The sequence below is a fragment of the Psammomys obesus genome, unplaced genomic scaffold, assembly GCF_907164565.1.
Source record: "Psammomys obesus unplaced genomic scaffold, mPsaObe1.curated_primary_1811, whole genome shotgun sequence".
Classification (NCBI taxonomy): Eukaryota; Metazoa; Chordata; class Mammalia; order Rodentia; family Muridae; genus Psammomys; species Psammomys obesus.
Genome location: NW_026585742.1, coordinates 7,516,057 through 7,522,074, shown reverse-complemented (window position 1 = coordinate 7,522,074; position 6,018 = coordinate 7,516,057).

Here is a 6,018-nt window from a genome sequence, read left to right as displayed (position 1 = left end):
GGTCTTATCAGGAGTGGCTGCATTGTCTTCCTCTGTGGCCTGGTAAGGCTACTTCCCCCTCAGGGGGAGGTGATCAAAGAGCAGGCCAATCAGTTCATGTCAGAAGCAGTCCCTGTTCCCATTACTATGGAACCCACTTGGACACTGAACTGCCATGGGCTACATCTGTGCAGGGGTTCTAGGTTATCTCCATGCATGGTACTTGGTTGGAGAATGAGTCTCAGGAAAGACCCCTGTGCTCAAATTTTTTGGTTCTGTTGCTCTCCTTGTGGACTTCCTGTCCTCTCCAGCTCTTACTATTATTTCCCACTTCTTTCATAAGATTCCCTGCATTCTGCCCAAAGTTTGGCCATAAGTCTCAACTTCTGCTTTGATAATCTGCAGGGCAGAGCCTTTCAGAGGCCCTCTGTGGGAGGCTCCTAACTTGTTTCCTGTTTTTTTCTTCTTCTTCTGATGTCCATCCTCTTTGCCTTTTGGAGTGGGGATTGAGCATTTTAGCCAGAGTCCTCCCTCTTGATTAGTTTCTTTAGATGTACAGATTTTAGTAGGTTTATTCTGTATTATATGTCTATATGAGTGAGTATATACCGTGTGTGTCTTTCTGCTTCTGGGACAGCTCACTCAGGATGATCTTTTCCAGATCCCACCATTTACCTGCAAATTTCATGATTTCCTTGTTTTTCATTGCTGAGTAATATTCCATTGTGTAGATGTACCACAATTTGTGCATCCATTCTTCAGTTGAGAGGCATCTGGGGAGTGGGAGATTTTTATTCAACATATTTTAACATAGTCTTAACAGTGAGGATTAAGAGAAATATGGCCACTCAGAAGAAAGTGAGACAGAGCCAAGAGCATGAATGAGAGTGTGTCAGAGGCAGCAAGGGATCTCATGGAGCCTGACTCTCATGGTGGCTGAACGTAGGACTTCAGAGGCATCATTGCTCAGTAGGTTTTGGGGTACCCCATTCCTCTTCTACTCCTGTTTTCTTCTTTGATGCTGGAAATTGATTTCAGCTTGGCCCTGTACATGCCTTGGGTTGGATTAAAATCTGGTCAGGTCTGAAGCCACTACAGTTGCCCAGTGATTGGTTATACGTACTTTCCTATGAATGGGGTTTCTCATGGATTTCCAGAAAACATAAGCTTTACAAGTGGGAAGAGACCTGTAAGCAGCTGGTGATAACAATGGAATTCTTGCTTCTTTGCTTTGACTGGATTCCAGGATGAAGAGTCTGCCTCCTTCCTTCTCATATCCCCTATTCCATTTCCCCTTATCTTTCCAGCTGCTTTAGGGGGACCACAACCCTTAACATTTGGTCATTGGAGGCTGTTCTAGGTACAAACCCACAGCACCTCTTATCTTTAGAAATGTCTCAGCCCCAGTTTTTCTTTCAGCATCAGAAAGCCAAGGAAGATACCACCTGAGATAATGAAAAGGCCTTGGTAAGTAAGCTCCCTGACATACGGCAGTGTGCTCCCACAGCTGAGGGACGGAGCTAGATGATTGCTGTTGGTTCTAGATTTTTCACATGTGCAAGCGATAAGAGATACTATGATTTCTGATGTGAAATATTTTAGTATTTAAATGCAGGTAACAAATTCAAATTTAAAAAACAAACTGTAACCCTGTGCCCTCAAACCCTTGAGTATAGAGTAGGATTGTAAAGGTTGCTGGTTTTTAAAGGAACTCTTACCTGGTCTTCTTGATTAGAACCTGCTCTCATTGTACCCAAAGGAGAGAATCAACCAATAATTCTACCTAGTTATGACACACCTATGAAACACAATGACCAGCATGACAAATAACCCTTAGGGTACAGCAGAGCCACTCATACCTTGATGGAATGAACAGCTCGGTAATTGGCCTTAAGGCCTTCTCAGTAAGAGGAACATCATGTCTGGCACTGGAAACCTAGTCAGCTGCATGTGCTTGTGCAGTCATGGATTTTGGAGAAGAACTTATAACCACTTTACTAAAACAGCATAATCCCTATGTACATTCTGAACATTTGTCCTTATGCCCACAAATAAGTTTATTCCTCATCCTTCATCAAGGATACTTCTCTTTGCAACAGCCAGAGACCATTGCAGAGAGCCACAACTGATCAAATGCAGAGCTGTGGAGCACAGTCCCAGTGGATGTGTCTATAACACAAGTCCTGCATCCAAAACTCAGGGATTAGTAATGGAAGGAGGAGAAAAATTGTAAGAGCCAGAGGAACAGGGGTTTTTCTGTGAGATTGTGTCTTCTAGAAATGTCAGCAAAGCTACACCCATGAAGTCTCACCAACATGGTTGCCTAAATAAGACATGAACAAGGCACACTAATATGGAGGGGTAAACCTCACGAGGCATCAACCCTAAAAAAACTAGTGAATGCTGAGAGTGGGAGAAACAGTCTTCTCTAGGGAAGAGCACACTCATTGACTATCCAATACCATATGGTCACCCCTCAAAATATATACATACAATTAACACTATATGGACTAAACAGGCTGTGTTTATATATTTAGAAATATATGCATATATTTGTATATATATATATATATGGATATATATATGATATATATATATCATATATATATCCATATATACATATACATATATATGATTAAAGAATAAGAGGCCATGAATTTGAGACAGAGCAAAGAGGATATAGATGGAAGGGACTGAAGGGAGAAGAAGAAAGGGGAAAATGATGTAATTATATTACAATCTCAAATAAATCATTACTATCAAAAAAGGCTTGGACTGTAGCTCAGTGATAGAGTACTTGATTAGCATGCATAAAACCCTGGGCTTGGTCCCTAAAGCTTGTACATATGGGTGCATGCACATGTGAGTGCATACACACATACAAGGGCATGCCCCCATGTGCTCTCTCTCTCTCTCTCTCTATCTTTCTCTCTCTCACTTATCTTTTAACTCTATAGGGAAATTTGTACATTACTTTCTACTTCAAGTGCATAGTTCAGTTCCACAGTACCTTCTTGGTCAGAAAAGTCCATTTTAGAGCTGGCGGTGGAGCAGAGGTGTGTGCTCAGATGGACCTTGGCCTTGAATTTGCTTAGATCTTGTAGAATTTAAAAGCCTTTTCATATAATGGCTCTAATTTTGGCAACAATATTTCAAAGCCTTTCAGATGAGGAGCATTCCCTGCCTTCCGTGTTCCCTTTGAAGCTGATCTTTTCCTTTGCTGTATCTTTGGCTGGGGCAGATTGTTATCACAATCAGGATGGGGGTAGAGAGCTTCGTTCTGAACACTGTTTCTTCCTTCTTCTTTTTTTTTTTTTTCTTTCTGGGACATATGATGGGCTTGCTTATTGGTTTATTGAGTGCCCATGGAGTGAGGGATTGCTGCAGGTCCTGGAGAACAATAGTGAAGTAAATAACACCTTGATTTTATGTGATTTACTTTAAAGAGGAAAGATATAGGGAGGGTAAATAACACCATGCTTGATCATGACAAGTTCCACAAGGAGAAATGAAGCCATGCGGTGGTTTACAATGATGGGAGTATTATTTTATATGGTTCTGTCATTTAAAGGAGGGGACTTCTGAGCAGAGAGCCAAATTAAATGAGTGAGCCATTAGGATATCCCCAGGCAGGCAGGGCAGCAAGTACAAAGGCCTCAGGCAGATTGCTTGGTGCATAGGAAGAATGCCAAAGGGCCTATGTGCATGGCTAGGATAAAGCTGGGGCCAGCGAAGGTGTAGAAACATGTCCTATTATGTAGCCAGCTGCCAGATCATATTTGTGAGTATGTGTAAGAATGTGTGTGTGTGAGTGTGTCTAATGTGGGCTCAAACCAGGACCTATTGTCTGTTGGGAAAGCACTTTACTGCTGAGCTGTTTTCCAGCTACTCTACCTGATCATGTATGTCTCATGACTATATAGAAGAAGACTTTCATATTAAGCAGTGGAAGGGATGACATAGTCAGGCCACTTTCAGAAGCCTATTTTGGCTGCTCTGGGCATATCTACTAACAAGCTATTGCAGGTGTCCGGCTGGTGGGTGATGTCCCAGACTTTGAACCGTAGTTACAATGCAGAGATGTCCTGTGCTGACTGTTGAGGACAGCCTTCTCACAGAGACGTTTACTGGGCTCCTTTTCTATGCTTGATTTGACTGTCTTCCGGAATTTTCCCAGAAAGTCTGTTTACTTCTGTTAGATAGTTTGTAGTTTTAATTTTATTTATTTGTGCATGAGTGCATGAGTGTGTGTGTGTGTGTGTGTGTGTGTGTGTGTGTGTGTGTGTGTGTGTGCCACATACATATGCCACAGTGCCCTTGTAGAAGTTAGAGGACAACTGATTAGAGTTGCTTGTCTCCTTGTACCATGTTGGTCCTGGATATCTGGTCCAAGCAGACCGGCTTGCTAACAAGTGCTGTTATGGCTGTTCTTGTTTTGAGATTCTTTTCCTTTTTCTTTTTGAGACAGGGCTTCTCTGGGTAGCCTTGGCTGTCTTGGAACTCACTCTGTACACCAGACTGGCCCTGAACTCAGAGATCCACCTGCCTCTGCCTCCCGTGTGCTGGGGTTAAAGGCCTGAACCACCATCGCCCGACAATGAGATTCTTCATGGTGTGTCTGCATGTCTCTCTATCAGGGTTCTTTTCCTGGGGTACAGGGCCATGTCTCATTTTCCCTAGTGTCTTGCTATGTGCTTCCCATAGCGGGTAGAACATGAATGCTTGTTTAACAGGCATGCAAATCAATAAGTTAATAGAAAACATAACTAAAAAGAAGGTATTGATCAGGAGGTAAGCTAAATCAATGACGTTCAGTCTGTGGAAAGCTTCCCGGAGCCTCAGAGTCTGGCTGTACTTGGGGAGCTGACCTGCCATGCTGGCCTTCTTTACTCCCAATCAGATTGACTACATAAACATTATCCCAAAATACCTTCTGTGTCTAGAACTCCATGACACAGCAAATTAATGAATATGTAAAACCTGAATTTTCAGTAAAATGCTTTAAAGTTTCTTTGCTTTGGGGAGTAGATAGCAATTTGAAGCTTATAGACTATGAAGGGATAATTATAGACATGCCATTTACCTCTTGGCTTCCCTAAACTGAAACTTTCAAACAAGACATGTTTGTTTTGTAGCCCCTACATGCCACACAGTGGATTTTTTTCTCCTTTGAGTATGAGATATAATAAACATCATATGAGATATAATAATAAACATTTTATTGGATATTTTTTCACTTTTATGTGATGATGTTCTGAAAGAAAAGCACATGGATATGATTTTAAACAGAGAGGAAAGAACAGAATGCAAGGCGTGGTCATTTGGGTAGGAGATGTCCCTCATAGACCCACGTGTTTGAATACCTGGTCCCACATTGGTGGTGCTGTTAAGGAGTTTAGGAGGTGTGGTCTTGCTGGAGGAAGTGTGTCTGTGGTAGACTTTGAGAGTAAAAACCTGATCCTCATTGCAGTTTGCTCTCTCTACTTCCTGCTTACAGTTTACAGGTGTGAGTTCTCAGTTTTCCACTCCTGCCTGCAAACTGCTGTTATGCCTCCCCACCATAATGGACTCTTATCCCTTTGAAGCCATAAGCCAAAGTAAATTCTTTCTTCTATAGTTGTTTTTGCTCATGGCATTTTGACACAGCAGCAGAAAAGTGACTAATAACAGTGAGGCCAGGGCTGGGCAGCAAGAGACCCAGGCTATTCTTATTCCTAGTCACAGGATGACTATGGATTTACTCAAGAAAAACAGGGGCTAAAACAATAATAAACACTATTGTCCACTTAATAAATTGACAGGAAGGGGTTAATAAGGCATAGTGTTTGTATGGACATACTGAGTGCTGAGTGGTGGGTCTTCTGAGCTACACTTTACGTTTCCATTGCAGGTTACAGAAAACCCAAGGAAGGCCCATGCCAGGCAGCCCAGCAGCAGTTCTATCTTTGTGAAATCCCTCTATATATCCCTCTTCTAGCGTCCTGTATTTTCATTTTCATAGCTACAGGATGGCTGTTTCACTTCCATTTCTGTGTCTGC